This window comes from Bombina bombina, chromosome 5, assembly GCF_027579735.1.
Source record: "Bombina bombina isolate aBomBom1 chromosome 5, aBomBom1.pri, whole genome shotgun sequence".
Classification (NCBI taxonomy): Eukaryota; Metazoa; Chordata; class Amphibia; order Anura; family Bombinatoridae; genus Bombina; species Bombina bombina.
This window is the reverse complement of record NC_069503.1, coordinates 102,005,601-102,031,685: the sequence shown is the minus strand read 5'-3', so window position 1 is coordinate 102,031,685 and position 26,085 is coordinate 102,005,601. Positions and strand designations below refer to the sequence as shown.

Genomic DNA, 26,085 nt, shown 5'->3' with positions numbered 1-26,085 from the left:
CAAAAATGTATTTTGTTTGTCATGTTGTAGGACACTGTTTCAGTGAACCAATTCTTAAATTCCTGTTGTGCTCACTCCATCTTGTGCCCACCTTCCTGCACGTACGGCCTATATATTGTATTCTACACTCAGATGTGAGAACATAGATAATGTGGGTTGGTGAATGTTGGGGGTTAATTTGATATTATTTTATGTACTGTTAAAGGGACAGTAAAGTAAAAATTAAACTTAAATGGATTGAATAGAACATGACATTTCAAACAACTTTCCAATTTACTTATATTATCATTTGTGCTTAGTTCTCTCAGTATCCTTTGTAAATAGTAATTATAGGTGAACTCAGACAGCAGAGTTTGCAAGAACATTTATAGCTGTTATATATAGTTACAAACACTGCTGCACAGACTGCTAAATACACATGCACGCCCCTAAGCTCATATAACATTAGCCTCCTAGGTTTATTCTATAACAAAGGATACCAAAAGAACAAATCAAATTATATAATAGCAGTAAATTGGAAAGTCTATCTGAATTATCAGTGTTTAACTTTCACTGTCAGTTTTGGTTTCTATCTTTGATGATGTTTTCCTAATTATTCTGTGATATTGTGTTTTTAATTGTACAAATAACACAAAATACTGGTCTGGATTACAATCACTTTTTATTTGCAGGAAAAAAAACATTGTATATCATTATATAGTAAAAAGCAGCATTACATGATATATGCACACAATGGTATAAATATACCTAACACTTGTGCTCTTGATACAAAGGGATTTATCAGATACATAATGTCCCATTTAGTTATAGTAGCCATTTAAATTAAACTGATTATGATCACCTATTTTACTGATATTGTGTCTCATGAAAAAAAATCAGTTTCCCCTCAGTAATTCCTCTGATATATAACATGTACAATGCTAAGCATCTATTGCTTTAAGAAAAGGTTTATCTACATGATATGCACATTAAATATATCTCCCAGATGTCAATCATTTGAAATGTTATGTACAGAATTAAGGTGGCGCAATGTGTAATTGCTAATTCCCAATTCTTGGAAGCCAATATATATATAAAAAAAAAATATATATATATATATATATATATATATATACACACATACATATATAAATATTTACGTGGAAAGTATACTATGTACTCCTGTTGCTGACAGGAAATATGACCAATAATCGTAAGTATAAAACAAATATGTTTAATGATGATGATATTAAAATCCCATATGGGTAGAAAACCTAAAAAACAATACTTAAAAACTTAGTAAAAGCTTTTATCAAGACACCGGTGTCAATTTGTATCAGATATTCGTAAATAAAAAAATAATACAAATAAATAAAAATAGCAATCATTATTCACTTATATATGATGACAGTAGAAGTCGTATTATAACCGTGATACTAAATAGGAGGAACACTTCGTATAAAGTTAACTACAACATACATAAACTTCTAGCAGCTATAACATTAAGATTCTTTAAATTTGTTTAGATCATATTGTGAATACAAAATCTGAAATAAAATGTAATCTGCACTTAAACCAAATGGTTTTCAGGTGTTGCTATCGAGTTAGATAACATTAGAGATGCGTGATACTTGTTTAAATCGGAGATGATATTTCTGGTAATAAAGTCTCTGTTCTAAATCCAACAAATATTAATCACAAACTTGCAGATATTAAGAAGTTAAAGTCTCTAAGGCCTAGATTTAGAGTTCGGCGGTAGCCGTCAAAACCAGCGTTAGAGGCTCCTAACGCTGGTTTTGGCCGCCCGCTGGTATTTGGAGTCAGTGATTAAAGGGTCTAACGCTCACTTTGCAGCCGCGACTTTTCCATACCGCAGATCCCCCTACGCCATTTGCGTATCCTATCTTTTCAATGGGATCTTTCTAACGCCGGTATTTAGAGTCGTTTCTGCAGTGAGCGTTAGAGCTCTAACGACAAGATTCCAGCCGCCTGAAAAAAGCAGGAGTTAAGAGCTTTCTGGCTAACGCCGGTTTATAAAGCTCTTAACTACTGTACCCTAAAGTACACTAACACCCATAAACTACCTATGTACCCCTAAACCGAGCTCTCCCCACATCGCCGCCACTCGATTAAAAATTTTAACCCCTAATCTTCCGACCGCCACCTACGTTATACTTATGTACCCCTAATCTGCTGCCCCTAACCCCGCCGACCCCTATATTACATTTATTAACCCCTAATCTGCCCCCCACAACATCGCCGCCAGCTACTTACAATAATTAACCCCTAATCTTCCGACCGCAAAGCGCCGCCACCTACGTTATCCCTATGTACCCCTAATCTGCTGCCCCTAACACCGCCGACCCCTATATTATATTTATTAACCCCTAATCTGCCCCCCTCAACGTCGCCGACACCTACCTACACTTATTAACCCCTAATCTGCCGAGCGGACCTGAGCGCTACTATAATAAAGTTATTAACCCCGAATCCGCCTCACTAACCCTATCATAAATAGTATTAACCCCTAATCTGCCCTCCCTAACATCGCCGACACCTACCTTCAATTATTAACCCCTAATCTGACGACCGGAGCTCACCGCTATTCTAATAAATGTATTAACCCCTAAAGCTAAGTCTAACCCTAACACTAACACCCCCCTAACTTAAATATAATTTTAATCTAACGAAATAAATTAACTCTTATTAAATAAATTAATCCTATTTAAAGCTAAATACTTACCTGTAAAATAAACCCTAATATAGCTACAATATAAATTATAATTATATTATAGCTATTTTAGGATTAATATTTATTTTACAGGTAACTTTGTATTTATTTTAACTAGGTACAATAGCTATTAAATAGTTAAGAACTATTTAATAGTTACCTAGTTAAAATAATAACAAATTTACCTGTAAAATAAATCCTAACCTAGGATATAATTAAACCTAACACTACCCTATCAATAAAATAATTAAATAAACTACCTACAATTACCTACAATTAACCTAACACTACACTATCAATAAATTAAATAAACACAATTGCTACAAATAAATACAATTAAATAAACTAGCTAAAGTACAAAAAATAAAAAAGAACTAAGTTACAGAAAATAAAAAAATATTTACAAACATAAGAAAAATATTACAACAATTTTAAACTAATTACACCTACTCTAAGCCCCCTAATAAAATAACAAAGCCCCCCAAAATAATAAATTCCCTACCCTATTCTAAATTAAAAAAGTTACAAGCTCTTTTACCTTACCAGCCCTGAACAGGGCCCTTTGCGGGGCATGCCCCAAGAAGTTCAGCTCTTTTGCCTGTAAAAAAAAACATACAATACCCCCCCCCAACATTACAACCCACCACCCACATACCCCTAATCTAACCCAAACCCCCCTTAAATAAACCTAACACTAATCCCCTGAAGATCTTCCTACCTTGTCTTCACCATCCAGGTATCACCGATCCGTCCTGGTTCCAAGATCTTCATCCAACCCAAGCGGGGGTTGGCGATCCATAATCCGGTGCTGAAGAGGTCCAGAAGAGGCTCCAAAGTCGCATTCTATTGGCTGATCGGAACAGCCAATAGAATGCGAGCTCAATCTGATTGGCTGATTGGATCAGCCAATCGGATTGAACTTGATTCTGATTGGCTGATTCCATCAGCCAATCAGAATATTCCTACCTTAATTCCGATTGGCTGATAGAATCCTATCAGTCAATCGGAATTCGAGGGACGCGATCTTGGATGACGTCCCTTAAAGGAACCGTCATTCTGCAGTTGGACGTCGCCGGAAGAAGATGGGTCCGCGGTGGAGGTCTTCAGGATGGAGCCGGTCGTCATCGGATGAAGATAGAAGATGCCGCTTGGATCAAGATGGTTGCCGGTCCGGATCGCCTCTTCTTCCCGGATAGGATGAAGACTTTGGAGCCTCTTCTGGACCTCTTCAGCACCGGATTATGGATCGCCAACCCCCGCTTGGGTTGGATGAAGATCTTGGAACCAGGACGGATCGGTGATACCTGGATGGTGAAGACAAGGTAGGAAGATCTTCAGGGGATTAGTGTTAGGTTTATTTAAGGGGGGTTTGGGTTAGATTAGGGGTATGTGGGTGGTGGGTTGTAATGTTGGGGGGGGGGGTATTGTATGTTTTTTTTTACAGGCAAAAGAGCTGAACTTCTTGGGGCATGCCCCGCAAAGGGCCCTGTTCAGGGCTGGTAAGGTAAAAGAGCTTGTAACTTTTTTAATTTAGAATAGGGTAGGGAATTTATTATTTTGGGGGGCTTTGTTATTTTATTAGGGGGCTTAGAGTAGGTGTAATTAGTTTAAAATTGTTGTAATATTTTTCTTATGTTTGTAAATATTTTTTTATTTTCTGTAACTTAGTTCTTTTTTATTTTTTGTACTTTAGCTAGTTTATTTAATTGTATTTATTTGTAGCAATTGTGTTTATTTAATTTATTGATAGTGTAGTGTTAGGTTAATTGTAGGTAATTGTAGGTAGTTTATTTAATTATTTTATTGATAGGGTAGTGTTAGGTTTAATTATATCCTAGGTTAGGATTTATTTTACAGGTAAATTTGTTATTATTTTAACTAGGTAACTATTAAATAGTTCTTAACTATTTAATAGCTATTGTACCTAGTTAAAATAAATACAAAGTTACCTGTAAAATAAATATTAATCCTAAAATAGCTATAATATAATTATAATTTATATTGTAGCTATATTAGGATTTATTTTACAGGTAAGTATTTAGCTTTAAATAGGAATAATTTATTTAATAAGAGTTAATTTATTTCGTTAGATTAAAATTATATTTAAGTTAGGGGGGTGTTAGTGTTAGGGTTAGACTTAGCTTTAGGGGTTAATACATTTATTAGAATAGCGGTGAGCTCCGGTCGTCAGATTAGGGGTTAATAATTGAAGGTAGGTGTCGGCGATGTTAGGGAGGGCAGATTAGGGGTTAATACTATTTATGATAGGGTTAGTGAGGCGGATTCGGGGTTAATAACTTTATTATAGTAGCGCTCAGGTCCGCTCGGCAGATTAGGGGTTAATAAGTGTAGGTAGGTGTCGGCGACGTTGTGGGGGGCAGATTAGGGGTTAATAAATATAACATAGGGGTCGGCGATGTTAGGGCAGCAGATTAGGGGTACATAGGGATAACGTAGGTTGCGGCGGTTTACGGAGCGGAAGATTAGGGGTTAATAATAATATGCAGGGGTCAGCGATAGCGGGAGTGGCAGATTAGGGGTTAATAAGTGTAAGGTTAGGGGTGCTTAGACTCGGGGTACATGTTAGAGTGTTAGGTGCAGACGTAGGAAGTGTTTCCCCATAGGAAACAATGGGGCTGCGTTAGGAGCTGAACGCTGCTTTTTTGCAGGTGTTAGGTTTTTTTTCAGCTCAAACAGTCCCATTGTTTCCTATGGGGGAATCGTGCACGAGCACGTTTTTGATGCCGGCCGCGTCCGTAAGCAACTCTGGTATCGAGAGTTGCATTTGCGGTAAAAATGCCCTACGCTCCTTTTTTGGAGCCTAACGCAGCATTTGTTTTAACTCTCGATACCAGAGTTAAATTTATGGTGCGGCCAGAAAAAAGCCCGCGGAGCGTTAACAGCCCTTTTACCGCCGAACTCTAAATCTAGGCCTATCTGTATCAATAAAAGAAGCAAGCTGCAATGTTGTTACTTAAACAAATTGTTTTCTTTTCCTGTTTGAGTTGTTATGCAGTAAATTTTGTATCACAGTCGTGTTAGTTTTCTCAATTTGTCATGATTATCGCGATCAACACATTTATGAGTGTAAGTTAATTTTAAGCAGTTAATAAATACAAATCTTCGGCTCTACGGCCAAATAGTACCTTTATATTCCAGTTCATAGTGCACTATAAAAGATGTTGTTATTTGGTGGTGGTGGGGGTGAATCTCCGGTAATTTCAAATGGAGTTCAAGCGTACAGTCTCACCTATGGAAAGTGATCTGGGAAAGGGATGCTGGTCACTTCACCTTTATTTCCATTTTGTGAGTCCTTTTGTTGGGGTAGCAGTTCTGCTACACAGGCTTCTTTGCTGTTTGAGATGGGTCTTTGGAGTGTCATTGTGGGACCTCTATGGATCCGGTCTTTACCTCCTGTCCATACTCTGTGTTCTTGGATTTATTTGTCCAGTTCTTTGCTGGGGTAGCAGTTCTGCTATACGGGCTTTTTTGCTGCTTAAGACAGGTCCTTGGAGTGTCAATGCGGGACCTCTGTGGATCCTTTTTTTACTCCTCTCCGTGTTCTGTAGTATCTTTGAATCGATATATCAGGTTCAATGCGTTTCGGCTGGGGAGCCTTTCTCAAGATACCTGATATAATTGATTTCTTGCCTTTTATAGCTCTGTTCGTTTACATCTTTGGTTCTCTTAACTCCTTAATTGCCATTCTTATATGCGTTTGCAGTGCAGTTAATAGATACGAATATAATTCTTCTCTCTTAAAATGTATTTTATTTTTATATACTATTAATTCCTATTGTTGGTAGTTTTTACAGGAGTACACAGTACTGGATAAGAATTGTTTACAATATCCAGATTGATATTATAATTGTGTATATTTAAGAACGTGTTCTTAATAGTTATAACCTACTACACATTCAACGAGATTACGAGTTTTGCGTTAGGAGCTGTGCGGTGCTTATGAGCAGTTTATTGTCATCGCTCACTTACCTGCAGCGCTGGTATTACAGGTTTTCTGAAACCCGGCGTTAAAAGACAAATAGTGAGCGTAGAGCAAAATTGTGCTCCATACCGTACTCCAATACCAGAGCTGCTTAAGTCAGCGGTGAGCTGGTCGTACGTGCTCATGCACGATTTCCCCATAGACATCAATGGGGAGGGCCGGCTGAGAAAAATTCTAACACCTGCAAAAAAGCAGCGTAAAACTCAGTAACGCAGCCCCATTAATTCCTATGGGGAAACACATTTTATGTTTACACCTAACACCCTAACATGGACCCCGAGTCTAAACACCCCTAACCTTACACTTATTAACCCCTAATCTGCCGCCCCGAGATTGCAGACACCTGCATTATATTTATTAACCCCTATTCTGCCGCTCCGGACACCACTGCCACCTACATTATACTTATGAACCCCTAATCTGCTGCCCCCAACATCGCCAACACCTACATTATATTTATTAACCCCTAATCTGCTGCCCCCCAATGTCGCTGCAACCTACCTACACTTATTAACCCCTAATCTGCGGCCCCAACGTCGCCGCCACTATTTTAATAGCCAATAGGATTGAGCTGGCATTCTATTGGCTGATTGCATCAGCCAATAGTATTTTTTCTACCTTAATTTCCATTGGCTGATAGAATTCTATCAGCCAATCGGAATCTAAGGGTCGCCATCTTGGATGACGTCACTTAAAGTGATATTCATTACGAAGAAGCCGTCATTTGAAGAGGATGATCCGCGTTGGATGTCTTGAAGATGGACCCGCTCCGTGCCAGAAGGATGAAGATAGAAGATGCAGTTTGGATTAAGACTTCTGCCCATCTGGAGGACCACTTCTGCCGGCTTCGTTGAGGACATCTTGCCACTTGGAAAGACTTCTCCCGGTAAGTGAATCTTCGGGGGTTAGTGTTTTTTTAAGGGTGTATTGGGTGGGTTTATTTTTTAGATTAGGGACTTTGGGCCGCAATAGACCTAAATGCCCTTTTAAGGGCAATGCCCATCCAAATGCCCTTTTCAGAGCAATGGGGTGCTTAGTTTTTTTTTAGTTAGTATTTTATTTGAGGGGGTTGGTTGTGTGGGTGGTGGGTTTTACTGTTGGGGGGTGTTTGTATTTTTTTTTTTACAGGAAAAAGAGCTGATTTCTTTGGGGCAATGCTCCGCAAAAGGCCCTTTTAAGGGCTATTGGTAGTTTAGTTTAGGCTAGGGTTTTTTTATTTTGGGTGGGGGCTTTTTTATTTTGATAGGGCTATTAGATTAGGTGTAATTAGTTTAAAGATCTTGTAATTTGTTTTTTATTTTCTGTAATTTAGTGGGTTTTTTTGTGATTTAGCTAATGTAATTTATTTAAGTGTAGTGCAGTGTTAGGTATTAGTGTAACTTAGGTTAGGTTTTATTTTACAGGTAACTTTTTATTTAGGGTTAATAAATTTAATATAGTGGCGGCGACATTGGGGACGGCAGATTAGGGGTTAATAAATGTAGGTAGGTGGCGTCAATGTTGGGGGCAGATTAGGGGTTAATAAATATAATGTAGGTCGCGGCGATGTCCGGAGCGGAAGATTAGGGGTTAATAAGTATAATGTAGTTGGCGGCGATGTTAGGGGCGGCAGATTAGGGGTTAATATTATTTAACTAGTGTTTGCAAGGCGGGAGTGCGGCGGATTAGGGGTTAATATGTTTATTATAGTGGCGGCGATGTCCGGAGCGGCAGATTAGGGGTTAAAATTTTTATTATAGTGTTGGCGATGCGGGAGGGCCTCGGTTTAGGGGTTAATAGGTAGTTTATGGGTGTTAGTGTACTTTTTAGCACTTTAGTTATAAGTTTTATACTACAACGCCATAGCATAAAACTCATAACTACTGACTTTAGAATGCGTTAGGGATATTGGAGGTAGAGGGTGTACCGCTCACTTTTTGGCCTCCCAGGACAGACTCGTTATACTGGCAGTATGGAAGTCCCATAGAAAAAAGACTTTACGAAGTTTACGTAAGTTGGTTTTCTGTAAGGCCAAAAAAGTGTGCGGTGCCCCTAAACCTGCAAGACTCGTAATACCAGCGGTAGTGAAAAAGCAGCGTTAGGACCTGTTAACGCTGCTTTTTCATCTTACCACAAAACTTGTAATCTAGCCGATTATTAGGGTGACAGCACTTCCTATATCATACAAGAGGTATTGTGAACCAGCACAACTGTGGATAGTGCACGAGTGACAGAGGTATACTGCTTTACCCCAATGTAAATTCAAAGTCCAAGGAGTCACCAGCACTGTAGAGTTTTAAAAAACTTTTATTGGAAATACTGATTAAAATCAGGGATTTACCCCTTAGTCATGCTATAGATGATACATATTCAACATTCACCTTCTAGACATCATTTGGCACCAAACATTTCAAAAAAATTGGTTAGGGCCCCCTCTACTAGTACAAAGGTCATATGACATCTTTACTTGCATATATATCATTTAAAATACTTTGTATATAAAATTGTTGGATGGTTAGCAATAGGTTACATATTTACAAAAATTGCTGTAATGTTACACTTTGGTGTCATTTATATTGGAAATGGGTTTTTTTTCGGTTTTTTCTTTTTAACATCGTTTTTATTGTTTTACACATAGTTAACTACAATCACAATTAACACCACACAGGGTGTATAAATAAACAAAAAAAAAGGAAAAGAAAACAGACAGTAAGAAAAAAAGAAACTTGTAACCCCGGCTCCTGCGGGTGAGATTGTAAACACGGTAAACATAGTCTTTGACACAATTAAATATGACTAGAAAGACATGCTTCCAAAACAGGGACAGAGTTTCTAAACGGGAATATATATTGTTTTTGTATACCTGTAGGTAAGCTTTGTAAAAAATGTATCCATTTATTAAGGAATCTTTTAATCTCCTGTTCTGAATCGATTGATGTATCATACTGTTCAATAGTTAATTTTAAATGCAAATTATTTAGAAATTGCACAAAACTTGGAGAACTCTTCGATTTCCAGGAAGCAAAGATGGTGTTCCTGGCACATAAAACTGTAAAATTTAAAAATGTTGTATTCAGATTAGATACCAAGGGTGTCTTTTCAAGTAGCAAAATGATGTCATCTAGTTTAAGGTGAATCTGTTGCCTGAATATTTTTGAGAGCCAAAATGAAATTTTAGCCCAAAAGGATGCAACCTTTGGACAACTCCAAATACAATGGATCAAGTTAGCCTTCTGGAAATTACATCTCCAGCAGGCATAACAATAGTTTTTATTCCAGAGATTTAGTGCGTGAGGCGTTAAATATGTACGATTAATCAATTTTAGCTGTGACTCTCTCCAAGCTAGTAACAGAGTAGCTTACCAGGCCCTCAAAAAAGTGTCAATCCCTGGCATATCAGATGACCATCTTTGTGCCAAGCAAGTAAGATGCTTCTCTGCTTCTTTTTGTATTAGCAGCTTGTACCAGTAGGAGATGGAATGCACACCAGCACGGAAGAGGGCAATCCCTGTATACAAGCCCTCCCAACTAATATTATCAAAACTAGATTTCTTAGAATTCAAGTAGTGTCTCACTTGTAGATATCCAAAGAAGTCTTTGTTATCAACTTGAAAATTAGTTTTAACACTAATAAATGAGTGGAGATTTCCAGACTCTCGGTTAATACATTGATCAAAGTAGGCCAGGCCCTTAACCTGCCAGTTTTTGAAGATCTTATTATTTATCCCCTCTGTAAATTCAGGATTACCTATAATAGGTAAATATTTAGAGTAGCTATAATCAGTTTTTATAAACTTGCATATTTTATGCCATGCGATAATAGGGTTTTTAAAAGTGCACATCCTTTTTAACATGGTAGGTAGTTTAGGTGTATTTAAATGTATAAGAGCTTTTAGGGAGTAGGGCCAGAAGAGGTGCTGTTCTAACTCCTTTATTTGAAAATATCCCATATCCACTAGCCAATCTGGAATAATTTTAACCAGGCAAGCCCAGTTATATTTTTGAAGACAGGGAAAACCAAATCCCGCTGAGTCTCTCTCAAGAACAAGTTTATCTAGAGATAGTTTGATTTTATCTTTCCCCCACAGAAAAAGCCTAAAAGCTTTATTCATTCTTTTGAGATCGGAGGATTTTATGAACAAAGGCATGTTCTGCATTATATATAGGAATTTAGGGAGAATAGTCATTTTAAGTAGGTTTATTTTGCCTGCTAGTGTAAGCGGGAAATTAATCCATCTTGATAAGTCATTTTCCGCTTTGTTAATCAATCCTACAAAGTTTTCCTTGTACCATTTTTCTGGAAATCTATTAACATTAATCCCTAAGTACCTCAAGCTTTCCACTTCCTTAAAAAGGCATTCACCTTTGTAGTTACCTGATTTTTGAACCCATAGTATTTTAGATTTTTGTAAGTTTACCTTATAACCTGAGAAAGTACTGAAACTATCAAGAATTTTCATAAGTTTTGGAATATTTTCATCTGCTTTACTGATAAACACCAGTAAGTCATCCGCATAGAGGGATATTCTAAGCTCTTTGGAGCCTACTTTAATACCGTGCATGTTGTTCCTCAGCACTGATGCCAAAGGTTCTATACATAGATTAAACAGCAGTGGAGATAGCGGACATCCTTGCCTCGTCCCTCTGTTCAGTTGAAAACTTTCAGAGAGTAAGCCATTTACCACCAGTGCTGAGAATGGGTTATCGTATAATTTATAAATAAATTTAAGAAAATTACCTATTAGGCCAAAACGAGCTAGAGAACTAAAAAGGTGCTGCCATTCCATCGCGTTGAAAGCTTTTTCGGCATCTATGGCAATCACTGCCTTATCATCGCCTAAAAAAGTGTTGTCTTTAGCTTGAGCATTATAATAATCCACTGTTAGGAGCAGTTTCCTTAAGTTGTTAAAAGAGGACCTGCCTTTCATAACATAGTGACCAAACTGTAAGTGGTTTATTAGTTATATCACTAAAGATCACTCGCTAATTATATCACAAAGATAGTTATTGTATAAGAAAGTTAAGCACATAGATAAAATTCAATTAAGGAGCTTCAACATGTTACTATGATTACAGTATATCATACCTATAAAAAGCAAGTGAGATCAAAATCTCTAAGCCCCTTGGGGTGCATAGTGTCTAACTTGTGGATCCACCACATTTATTTTTGCTTAAGAAGTTTTTCTCTGTCCCCCCCATTTCTAGGTATTTTAACCTGTTCGATGACTTGCAACCTCAGTTGGCTAATTCCATGTCCTTGCTCTAAGAAATGCTTGGACAATGGGGCTTCTAGGTTTTTCCTTCTTATGTTGGAGCAATGTTGACACAATCGCTCCCTAACCTTTTGGGTGGTCTCTCCTAGATAGAAAAGGGAACACTGACATTTTATCAGATATACATTGAAAGAACTATAACAAGTGAAATATCCATTAAAATTTGTTCCTTTTATGATAGAACTACAGCTCATACACCCCAAGCAGGGGAAACTGCTATTCCTTTTACTCCCTATAAGTGTTTGATGGATATTTTTTGCTCAGCCTATATCTGATTTCACCAAATGGTCACAAATATTTTTGACCCTCTTGAATGCCATTAGTGGTGGTTCCCTGAACAACTTAATCTGGGGATTACATGCTCTAAGCACATGCCAATTTTTCCTTATTGCTTTTGTGATGGCATTACTATGGGGACTATATTGCGAGACAAAAACCAACCTACTCTCTTTATTCATTTTATCTTCCTTTGGTTTTGGGCTTTTTATCTCTTCAGGTTTTTTGTTAATGAGTTTCAATGGGTAACCTCTCTTTAAAAAAAATTTTGTCAGCTCTTTGAGTCTTAAGTTCTTATCAACATCATTACTCACTATTCTCTGCACCCTAAGTAATTGGCTCTTAGGTAGTGAGTCCACCAATCTTTTGGGATGAAAACTGTCATATTTTAACAATGTATTCCTGTCTGTTTCTTTGTGATATAAATCAAATTTTAATGTATTTTTACCTTTTGACACCCTTGTCTCTAAAAAGGTAACTGAATCTTCACTGAAAGAAAGGGTACATTGTAACCCTCTAACCGCCGAATTGAGTTCACTAATAAACTATTCCAGGGTTCCAATGCTGCCCCATCAAATGCCAAACACATCATCGATATAGCGCCACCATATTGTTCCGTGCTGTTTAAACAAATCACTCTCATATACAATTCATTCTTCAAATTCATTCATATAAAGGTTGGCATAAGATGGGACAACATTGGAACCCATGGCAGTTCCCTTGTCCTGCACAAACTGCTCATCCTGGTTGTTTAAAAGGCAAATGTAGAGTACTTCCTATATGCCAGATGTGTTAATATGTTATCTCTTTGATATCATAAAAAAAAAAAAATATATATATATATATATATATATATAATATAACTCTACATTAATGGATAGCTTTATCTATTCATGTGATTGGATAACTATAGTTATTGTTATCCCCCCTGATATGAATTATGTTGTTATTGGCCAAGCTCATTATTCTATCCTTATTCATAGGACTAGTATGTATGTTGGTCTATATACATATTCCTATATCAGTGAAATTTATTTTTACTTAAAATGGATATATGTTAACCCTATTTAATGGTATTTTTGTTATTGTCACCATAGTAGTACAATTATTTAATTTATCAGGTTTATTTTATTTTAATTTAGATGATTGCATTAAGGTCGAGTTCACTATTTAGACCTTTGAGGTATAGGGTTACCATCTTGAAAATAAGTTCTGCTTCTTGATGGAGCAGTCTCTTTTCTATCTTCCCCCTTCCATCTGTCCTGACCTTCCTAATACTTCAATATACAGAATTATAATATCAATATGGATATTTTAAACGATTCTTATCCAGTACTGTGTACGCCTGTAAAAACTACCAACAATAGGAATGAATAGTATATAAAAAATAAAATACATTTTAAGAGAGAAGAATTATATTAGTATCTATTAACTGCACTGCACAAGCATATAAGAATGGCAATTAAAGGGACACTGAACCCAATTTTTTTCTTTCGTGATTCAGATAAAGCATGCAATTTTAAGCAACTTTCTAATTAACACCTATTATCAAATTTTCTTCATTCTCTTGGTATGTTTATTTGAAAAGCAAAAATGTAAGTTTAGATGCCGGCCCATTTTTGGTGAACAACCAGGGTTGTCCTTGCTGATTGGACAGCACCAATAAACAAGTGCTGACCATGGTTCTGAACCAAACATTTGCTTAGCTTAGATGCCCACTTTTTCAATTAAAGATAGCAAGAGAATGAAGAAAAAATGATAATAGAAGTAAATTAGAACATTGTTTAAAATTGCATGCTCTATCTGAATCATGAAAGAAAAAATTTGGGTTCAGTATCCCTTTAAGGAGTTAAGAAAACAGAAGACGTAAATGAACAGAGCTATAAAAGGCAAGAAATCAATGATATCAGGTATCTTGAGAAAGGTTCCCCAGCCGAAATGCGTTGAACTTGATATATTTATTCAAAGATACAGAACACGGAGAGGAGTAAAAAACGGATCCACAGAGGTCCCGCATTAATACTCCAAGGACCCATCTTAAGCAGAAAAAAAGCCTGTATAGCAGAACTGCTACCCCAGCAAAGAACTATACAAAAATCCAAGAACACAGAGTACGGACAGGAGGTAAAGACCAGATCCATAGAGGTCCCACAATGACCTGTCTCAAACAGCAAAGAAGCCTGTGTAGCAGAACTGCTACCCCAACAAAAGGATTCACAAAAGGGAAATAAAGGTGAAGTGACCAGCATTCGGCATTGGAGATTGCTCCAGATCGCTTTCCATAGGTGAGACTGTACGCTTGAACTCCATTTGAAATACTGGAGATTCACCCCCACCACCAAATAACAACATCTTTTATAGTGCACTGTGAACTGGAATATAAGGTACTATTTGGCCGTAGAGCCGAAGATTTGTATTTATTAACTACTTACAATCAACTTACATTCATAAATGTGTTAATCGTGATAATCATGACAAATTGAGAAAACTAACATGACTATGATACAAAATTTACTGCATAACAACTCAAACAGGAAAAGAAAACAATCTAAGTAACACCATTGCAGCTTGCTTCTTTTATTGGTACAGTTAGAGACTTTATCTTCTTAATATCTGCAAGTTTGTGATTAATATTCGTTGGATTTAAACTTTATTACCAGAAATATCATCTCCGATTTAAACAAGTATCACGCATCTCTAATGTTATCTAACTCGATAACAACACCTGAAAAACATTTGTTTAAGTGCAGATTACTTTTTGCTCCAGATTTTGTATTCACAATATGATCTAAACAAATCTGAAGAATCTTAATGTTATAGCTGCTAGAAATTTATATATGTTGTAGACAACTTTATACGAAGTGTTCCTCCTATTTAGTATCACAACTATAATACGACTTTTACTGTCATCATATATAAGTGAATAAGGATTGCTATTTTTATTATTTTTATTTACGAACATCTGATACATATTGACACTGGTGTCTAGATAAAAGCTTTTACTACATTTATAAGTATTGTTTTTTAGATTGTCTACCCATATGGGATTTTAATATAATCACCATTAAACATATTTGTTTTATACTTACGAATATTGGTCATATTTCCTCTCAGTAACAGGAGTACATAGTACATTAAATGTAAATGTAATTATTTTCTCCCCTATGTGAATCAAACGTACAACTCCTAACACTGTCATACTAATAAACACTGGGGGTGTTTTGGTAATGAATAGTTGTATAAACTGGTCAGTATGAGGGCAGATTTGTATATTCCTGTGTCGTATTTGGATTCTATCACATTTATATGAGAGAAACTGAAGTGCACATATATAGAGGCACAAAGGACATCAGGAGAGCACTTCCAATCCGAGGCTTCTATAACTAGGATTTAGAAAGTATTATTACAATAACATCTCTTTTGATGCTTCTATTTAGAGAGTTTGTCCTCTTTAGGATAATTGTAAAAAACTTTGTACACTGTGTAAATAAAGTTTATTTGTGTGTAAATATTTGGTGTTTTGTGATACCTGATTTAAATAAAAACCTTTTTCCACTTTCTAAACATGTGAAAGTTTTCTTCCCTTGTGAATCCTTTCATGTTTTCTTAGATTACTCATTTGTGCAAAGCTTTGTGAATACTTTCATGCGTTTTCAGATTACCCTTATCTGTAAAACTTTTTCCACACTCTGTACACGTAAAAGGCTTTTCTCCTGTGTGACTTCTTTCATGATTTTTCAGATCACTCTTCCGTCTAAAACTTTTTCCACACTCTGTACATGTGAAAGGCTTTTCCCCTGTGTGAATCCTTTCATGCCTTTTCAGATCACTCTTTTCTGTAAAACATTTTCCACACTCTGTACATATGAAAGGCTTTTCCCCTGTGTGAAATCTTTCATGTTTTCTCAGATTACCCTTATCTGTAAAACTTTTTCCACACTCTGTACATGTGAAAAGCTTTTCTCCTCTGTGAATCCTTTGATGATTTGTCAGACTACTTATTTGTGTAAAACTTATTCCACACTCTGTACATGTAAAAGGCTTTTCCCCTGTGTGAATCCTTTCATGCCTTTTCAGATTACCCTTATCTGTAAAACATTTTCCACACTCTGTACATATGAAAGGATTTTCCCCTGTGTGAAATCTTTCATGTTTTCTCAGATTACCCTTATCTGTAAAGCTTTTTCCACACTCTGTACATGTGAAAAGCTTTTCTCCTGTGTGAATCCTTTCATGATTTGTCAGACTACTTATTTGTGTAAAACTTATTCCACACTCTGTACATGTAAAAGGCTTTTCCCCTGTGTGAATCCTTTCATGCCGTTTCAAATCACTCTTTTCTGTAAAACATTTTCCACACTCTGTACATGTGAAAGGCTTTTCCCCTGTGTGAAATCTTTCATGTTTTCTCAGACTACTCTTTACTGTAAAACTTTTTCCACACTCTGTACATGTGAAAGGCTTTTCTCCTGTGTGAATCCTTTCATGATTTGTCAGACTACTCTTTTCTGTAAAACTTTTTCCACACTGTGTACATGTGAAAGGCTTTTCTCCTGTGTGACTCCTTTCATGCTTTTTGAGATTTCTCTTTTCTGTAAAACATTTTCCACACTCTGTACATGTGAAAAGCTTTTCTCCTGTGTGAATCCTTTCATGGTTTTTCAGATTACTTATTTGTGTAAAACTTTTTCCACACTCTGTACATGTGAATGGCTTTTCTCCTGTGTGAATGTTGTGGTGTTCTAGGAGATGAGACTTATATCTAAAGCTTTTCTCACATTCTGTACATTTGAAATATTTCTCCTTTGTATGAATCATTTGGCTAGACTGTAGACTTTTCTCTTCTTTAAAATGTTTTAAAAACTCAGTAAATGTTTGTGGCTTATCCTCAGGGATAATAATTTCACTAGATAAGGCATAATTCTTGTCCTCTTGTTTGATGACTAAATTACTCTCTGCACATAATGATTGCTGACCAGTTCCTGCCAATTCACCATCTTCTTTAAATATCTGCTGTGATTTCCCCAATTTTTGTGAATAATCATTAGTGTCTAAAAATGTTGGAGTCTGTGGCATCATTCTGATGCTTGCTGTAGTGAAGGGTTGATATGAACTATTCATGTGTTTGTCTACATAAAAAGAAATTAAAGAAAGAAAAATAACAATATGTATTCTTTATAATATATTCCATTTACATACAAAATCATATTATTAGTGTATATACAAAACAAAAGTCTTCCATTTTTTGTTTATTTATAAATTTATTTACCTATAAATCAGAAATTAAAAAATGATGACAAAGAATGTTGCATAATGTTCTCAGCCAGGGAACAAGTACACCTGTATTCCGCGCAAGAGAGGTGGCATCCAACATCCTCATTGAACATTGCACAAGCAAGCGCACATACAGTAATGCACGGCTCATGCTCAACCAGTTGGATGAGAACATGATTTCTTAATCATCACAGATTAATAATCAGTTTGAGATGTTTTGAGAGGGTAAGAAGCAGTGATTTTACAATACTTTTAAGCTTCAGCTGTGGTTGTTTAATTTATATAAACAGCCAAAAACTTTATTAGTTTAATAATATTTACCGCAAAATTAAGCACACAAATCAGGGGCGGTTCTGAGGTGGTGTAAGGAATCTATATCCTTTTCCCTTTAGGACCACGCTGTCACACTACTGTGTGTTAATCCAACCCACTCTCCCTACTTAACTGCTACCTTGATGTTTAACAGGTGCTTTGTTATTTTGTTCAAGCAAGGAAAACAGCCATAGAAATTCTCAGAACGAGTTTTCTATATTTTGTTCTACCTGGATTTATTGGTTACCTCTCAGGAATTAAGAACTTTGTATTTCGCTGTTCAGCACTTTTTACATTCCTGGTTGCAGAGTAATTGACGTAATTCAGGTTTCCCTCTAACAGAGTTTCATTTCCATATAGGAATCCTGTTTCCAATTTATTGACCTATCCTCTACAACTTACCATACTCCTATGTAGTTGTCGATTACAGCTAAACATTTCTACAGCGATAAATCTTTGAGATTACAACTACCACTCTGTGTTATCGTAACTATGACACACCCACTGGCTCGTCATCATCCTCTCAGCTAACTCCGGCTAAACCACTTACATCACCAGTATCAAGGATTCCTGGTCAGCCGCAGCATTACTGATTCCTCTGAGTTCCATAACAGAAGTTCTATACTATACTCTGCTACCTATTATTCAGTTTCTCAAGTACTTCTCTTGCTGTATCATATATTATCAAGTAGTTGATACATGTTAATACTTGATCCAATTATTACGTATTAATTTCACTTAAGGCAGCCAAAAATCTTTTGGATATATCTGATCTATTGCCATGTGATACATTAACCAACTTGTCTGCAGTTGCAATCCACAGATGTTCAGGATTTCAGAGATTCCAAGGTCTATTCTTACATAATAACAAAGCCATAACATGGATCCAGCAGACCTCCCCCAATCTGTCTCAACGTGTGGATCAGGGCCTAAGGGATCTACTGTACAAGTGGAAAATTACACTTTCAGGAAGGTCATCAGTGAATCACTTTCCAGTAAGCCTGTATTATCTGATAACAAACCAGAACCACAACTATCCCCTCCAGATCTGTTTTATTGTGACAGAAAGGAATTTTGCCAGTTTAAAAATGCTTGTTTGATGACATTCAACCTTAAACCAAAGACTTATCCCAATGACAGGATTAAGGTTTTAACATTGATTTCTTTTTTTAAGAGAAGAACCCAAGGTCTGGCCTGACTCATACTATGAATCAGATAATCTGATATTACCTTCATTGGATGACTTTTTGTCTGTAATAGATGAATTGTATCTCGACACCAATTTGCAAATTATTGCAGAAAGCAAAAATGAGAGCACTGAAGCAAGGGAACAGACCAGTTGAAATGTATATAACAGAGTTTAAACAGTATGCAACTGACTCCCAATGGAATACTGTGGCATTGAGAAATCAGTATAGGCTAGTAGTCTGACTTGGTAAAGGACAAATTAGCTAGGACTGAATTACCAGACACTCTAGAGGCATTAATCAAGCTTACTATGCAGATTAATAGAAGACTCTGAGAAAAAAAGTGAACATCTGCATAGAGACTCAGGATATAAAAGAAATGTAAATCCTATACCACATGTCCAGCAACCAAGCCAAAGCTATTCAGTAAACAGCTCAGAACCTATGTAAATTGGAATGCTAAGGGGACGTTTAACTGCAGAAGAAAGGTACAGGAGGAAAACCAAAGCTTTGAGCATGTATTGTGCTAACCCAGCACATACAGTTAAGGACTGTCCTATACTGGACAAGAATAAGAAAAGTAAGTGCAATGCCTCTTTAACCTCATTAATTGTACATGACAAACCAGTTTGATCGAATGATGACAGAAGCCATCCTTGACACAGCAGCCTTTGGAAATTATATTGACAACACTTTAATTGATAAGAATAAAATACCACTCATAAAAAAAGAAAACACCTGTGTCAATCCGTGTAGTCGATGGTTCAGAAATCTCCACTGGTCCTATTACACTGTACCTATTTTAACTACTATACACAATTTCCACCATGCATATATAGTTTTCAAAGTGATTCCTTCCCCATTATTCCCTTTAGTGCTAGGTCTTCAATGGTTACGCATTCATGAACCCACACTTGATTGGAAAACTCTCCAAATAACCTTACAATCTTCATTACTGTCAACAAACCTGTTATACACACTCTCCTATTATGCAAATATCAAAAGTATCTGAAGATCAACTTAACATTCCTAAGGTATATTCAGAATTCTCTGAAGTATTTAGCAAACGTGAGGCAGAAAATCTCCCTCCGCAGAGATCTTTCAATTGTCCAATTGAATTGAAGCCAGGAACTACACCTCCATATGGACATCTATACCCTTTAAGTCAGCCGAACTTAATCATCTAAAGACTTATTTGGAAGACAACTTGAAAAAGGGGTTTATATGACCATCTGTATCACCAGCCGCTGCTGGTAGGTTCTTCTTTAGGAATAAGGATCAGTCACTTCGACCTATAGTTGATTACAGGGATCTCAACAAAATCACAATCAAAAATAGGTATCCTCTCCATTGATTCCTGAATTGATTGAATGACTACATCAAGCTAAGTGGTTCACAAAATTGGATCTCAGGGGAGCCTATAATTTAGTCCGCATAAGGGAGGGTGATGAGTGGTTGGTCGCATTTAGAACCAGATATGGGTTATACGAGTACCTGGTGATGCCCTTCAGCTTATGCAATGCCCCAGCCACCTTTCAGCACTTTATTAATGATGTCTTCAGGGAATTGCTGGATATATGTGTAGTAGTTTACTTTGATGATATCTTAATCTATTCTCAGTCTATTGACGCACATATCAAACATGTTAGGTGGGTGCTATCAAGACTTCAAGTGCACTGATTATATGCCAAAGCTGAAAAGTGTGTTTTTCACACTCAGGATATATCCTTTCTTGGTTATACCATTAGGGTCCCAAAGGAATTCAGATGCAGGAGAATAAGGTAGATGCCATGAAGCAATGGCCTCAGCCTACCATCAGGAAAGAACTACAACAGTTCCTGGGTTTCAGCAACTATTATAGGAAATTTATAAAAGGGTTTTCCAAAATCGCTAAACCCCTCACCCAACTTACGAGTTCTACTACTCCATTCCATTGGAATAACAAGGCTGCACACTCTTTTGAATATCTAAAAGAATATTTCACTTCAGCACCCATTCTTCGCTTCCCTGACCCTTACATTACAGTTTATATTAGAAGTCTATTCCTCTGACTATGCTCTGGGAGCTGTCCTCTCACAAAGGAAGAATCTTCACAAACCTCTACATCCTGTGGCTTATTAATCCAAGGTTATGTCACCTCCAGAGATGAACTACCCCATAGGGGAAAAGGAACTTTTGGTAATAAAAAGATCCTTTGAACATTGGAGACATTTGCTTGAAGGCACTGAACTCCCAATTATAATTTATACTGATCACAGGAACCTTGAATATACAGGAACCTCGAATATCCCCAGAAAAATAAAACTCTATCAGGTAGACAAGTAAGGTGGAGTCTGTATTTCAGTAGATTCAACTACCAAATCATTTACAGACCAGGATCAAAAAATGGGAAGGCTAACGCTCTATTTCGAAAAGAACAAAGACCATTATCATCTCCATCACCTGCCTCCATCATTCCTCAAAAGAATTTCTGAGGATTGTTACCAGTATTCTCCTCATAACTTTAATCTGCCTTAAGTACAGATAAGGATCTGCCAATCAAAGACCTCAAAAAGGTCAAAATTCTACATACCTGAAGAACTTAGATCTGTAGTACTCACACAGATTCATGACTCTCCCCACTCTGGACACCCTGGAATCAGGAGAACTAAAGATCTTTTAGATAGACTTTATTGGTGGCCTAATATGTCTAACGATGTCAGAGAATATATTCAAAATTGTACAACTTGCACAACATCAAAACCAGAGAACAAATCTCCTTACAGTCTACTGATGCCCATACAGATAACAGACTAACCTTGGAATCACTTGGGATCGGACTTTATCGTTGCTCTACTGCTCAGTTCAAGAAATAATACGATCCTTGTGGTCATCGATTTACTTACTAAGATGGCTCATTTCATCCCATAAACTCCCTTCATCAGCACAAACAGCACAACTTTTCCTAGATAATGTAGTCAAATACCATGGTATTCCCTCCATATTGACTACTGACAGAGGTAATCAGTTCACTTCTCATTTTTGGAAACATCTGTGTCAGGTTTTACAGTTAGATCATCGATTCAGCACTTCTTACCACCCACAAACTAATGGACAATCAGAATGTCTGAACCAGTGGTTGGAACAGTATCTGAGGTGTTATTGTTTCTATCATCAAAATGAGTGGATGAACCATCTATCCATGGCAGAATTTGCCTAGAACAATATACGTTAAACTCATCATCTACAATGACTCCGTATTTTGCGAACTAAGCATATCACCCTAGGAGGTCTTTACTAAGTGCTGATGGATCACCTTGTCCATGTATAGATGACCTGACACATAAACTTACAGAAAACTTCCAAATGTTACGAAAGAATATCCAAAACGCACAAAGCAGCCAAAAGAGATATTACGATCTCAGAAGAAGAACCCCCCCCCCCTCTCAATACACTGTAGGTGATTTGGCTTGGCTTTCCACCAAGAACCTCAAAATACAGATACAGAGTAAAAAACTTGCAAGTTTATTCATCGGTCCGTATCCTATTTCTAAGTTAATCAACCCAAATGCTGTCAGCCTTGACTTACCAACTTCCCTCAAGATACATTCCACATTCCATGTGTCTTTGTTGAAACCAGCCAAAGGAAAAGTACGGAACACTATATTACCACCTGCACCGATATTCTTGGACACTGAGGAGTTTGTGATTCAAGATCTATTGGACTCTAGATTTTTGGACGGTGAACTACAATATTAAGACCGCTGGAAGGGGTACTCTCCAGATGATGATACGTGGGAACCCCATACTAATGTAAATGCTCCAAGGCTTGAGTCACGGTTCCACAGGAGGTATGCGTGTCGTCCTAGACTTCAAGCCTTGGGACGGCTTGTTTGAGCTGGGGGTCATGTAAGGAATCTATATACTTTTCCCTTTAGGACTACTCTGTCACACTACTGTGTGTTAATCCAACCCACTCTCCCTACTTAACTGCTACCTTGATGTTTAACAGGTGCTTTGTTATTTTGCTCAAGCAAGGAACACAGCCATCTAAATTCTCAGCCCGAGTTTTCTATATTTTGTTCTACCTGGATTTATTAGTTACCTCTCAGGAATTAAGAACTTTAGATTTCGCTGTTCAGCACTTTTTACGTTCCTGGTCGCAGAGTAATTGACGTCATTCAGGTTTCCCTCTAACAGAGTTTCATTTCCATATAGGAATCCTGTATCCAATTTATTGAACTATCCTCTACAACTTACCATACTCCTATGTAGTTGTCGATGACGGCTAAAAATTTCTACAGAGATAAATCTTCGAGATTATAACTACCACTCCGTGTTATCATAACTCTCACACACCCACTGGCTCATCCTCTTCCTCTCAGCTGACTCCGGGTAAACCACCTACATCACCAGTATCGAGGATTCCTGCTGAGCCACAGCATTACTGATAGCCATAGTGTAAACAGCATTCAAGCAGTGTTGCCTCCTCTGAGTTCCATAACGGAAGTTCTATACTATACTCTGCTACCTATTATTCAGTTTCTCAAGTACTTCTCTTGCCGTATCATATATTATCAAGTAGTTGATACATGTTACAACTTGATCCAATTATTACGTATTAATTTCACTTAAGGCAGCCAAAGATCTTTTGGATATATCTGATCTATTGCCAAGTGATTCATTTACCAACTTTTGTCTGCAGTTGCGATCCACAGATGTTCAGGATTTCAGAGATTCCAAGGTCTACTCTTACAGGTGGTTAACACACACTGGAAATAAGGTAGTCATTCAAGTGTAGTTATGGGTGTTCCATGAGCGAGGTCAGGGCAGGGGAAGGTGGAGTTGCCGGTGTTCTGAGTACAGAAGTCTGGGGGCGAGGTTAGGCAGTTGTTAGAGATGATCTATCTAAAAGGACAGAGGGGGAGTAGTATTTTTTACCCTGATCCTCCTTCTTTATAACCATCACTGACACAAATGTACTTAAAAGATGCAGATATAAATATAATAGTTTATATTTGTTTAATGAATGATTTACTCTATTTTCCCAGTAAGTAAAGTCTGAATAATATCTATTTTACTCACCTAACACATAGGAGTTCATGCTGATAACAGGCTCCAATGTCTGTGTTCAGGAAGAAGGTTCCCTTTTTCACTCCAGTTACATCAATACCCAATATTATTATTATTGGTTATTTGTAGAGGGCCAACAGATTGCGCAGCGCTAATATCTCTCAGTGCTCTGGCCGTGTCTCTAAAAAATGGTTTAAAGGGATAATAATAAATAATGGTTCTGATTAACTGTACGTAGGTTACAATTAAAGGCACACATAAAAATTCATGTGATACAGATCAGCTGATTAGGTTACTACATTTGTGGTATTGATTCACCACAAGCATTTAGTACAGTTAACACTATGTGTGTTATAATTGCCCCTTAAAGGGACATTAAAGTCCAAAATAATCATTCATGATTCAGATAGGACATGTCATTTTAAATAACTTTCTAATTTACTTTTATCATCAAATTTACTTTGTTCTCTTGGTATTCTTAATTGAATGCTAATTCTTGGAGGCTCCTTTGCTAATTTCTAAGCCCTAGAAGGCTGCCTCTTATCTGAAATGTATTTGACAGTTTTTCACAGCTAGAGGATGTTAGTTCACAGGTTTCATATAAATAACATTGTGCTTATGCACGTGGAGTTATTTAAGAGTCAGCACAAATTGCTTGAAATGCTTCTGTCAGAAAGTTCTGAGATAAGGAGGCAGTCTGCAGAAACTTAGATTCAAGGTAATTACAGAGGTAAAAAGTATATTTCTATAACAGTGTTGGTTATGCAAAACTAGGGAATAGTAAATAAAGGAATTATCTATTTTATCAAACATTAACATTTTGGGTGTTTATTACTATCACTTTAAATATGAATCTTCCTAGATCTATAAAACAGAATGGTAGAACATCTATTTATGAATGAGGCCATATCACAACTTTACAAATATATTATAATCTTTGTTTTCTGTCATTTATATGAAACAATATTTTCACATGAAATAAATGGTAAATATAATTTGATTATATATAAGTGAAATTGGATACTGCTGTATGGGTATTTTACTTCCTACTAATTCTCACTGTCAGACATTTTGTATTTGTCATGTGCTCCACCCCCCATCCTTTAAAGGGACACTGAACTAAAAAAATTTCTTTTGTGATTCAGATAGAGCATGACATTTTAAGCAACTAATTTACTCCAATTATCACATTTTCTTCATTCTCTAGGTATCTTATTTGAAATGCAAGAATGTAAGTTTAGATGTCGGCCCATTTTTGGTGAACAACCTTAGTTGTTCTTGCTGATTGGTGGATAAATTAACCCACCAATAAAAAAGTGCTGTCCAGAGTTCTAAAAAAAACCCCCAATAAATTTATGTAAGAACTTACCTAATAAATTCATTTCTTTCATATTGGCAAGAGTCCATGAGCTAGTGACGTATGGGATATACAATCCTACCAGGTTCAAAGTATCCCAAACCTCAAAATGCCTATAAATACACCCCTCACCACACCCACAATTCAGTTTAACGAATAGCCAAGTAGTGGGGCGATCAAGAGAGGAGTAAAAAGCATCAACAAAGGAATTTGGAAATAATTGTGCTTTATATAAAAAAATCATAACCACCATAGAAAGGGTGGGCCTCATGGACTCTTGCCAATATAAAAGAAATTAATTTATCAGGTAAGTTATTACATAAATTATGTTTTCTTTCATGTAATTGGCAAGAGTCCATGAGGTAGTGATGTATGGGATAGCAATAACCAAGATGTGGAACTCCACGCAAGAGTCGATAGAGAGGGAGGGATAAAATAAAAACAGCCAATTTTCACTTAAAAAAATTAATCCACAATCCAAAATATAAATTTATTCTCATAAATGAAAAGAAAAACTTAAAACATAAGCAGAAGAATCAAACTGAAACAGCTGCCTGAAGAACTTTTCTACCAAAAACTGCTTCAGAAGAAGCAAATACATCAAAACGGTAGAATTTAGTAAATGTATGCAAAGAAGACCAAGTTGCTGCTTTGCAAATCTG

The 26,085-nt window shown here is 36.7% G+C and overlaps 1 pseudogene; it reads right to left on the bottom strand.

Moving 5' to 3' along the window:
* LOC128659999 (zinc finger protein 850-like) overlaps nucleotides 1-24,203 on the bottom strand; it is a 125,679-nt pseudogene extending 101,476 nt beyond the window's left edge.
* Nucleotides 24,204-26,085: the final 1,882 nt, after the last annotated feature.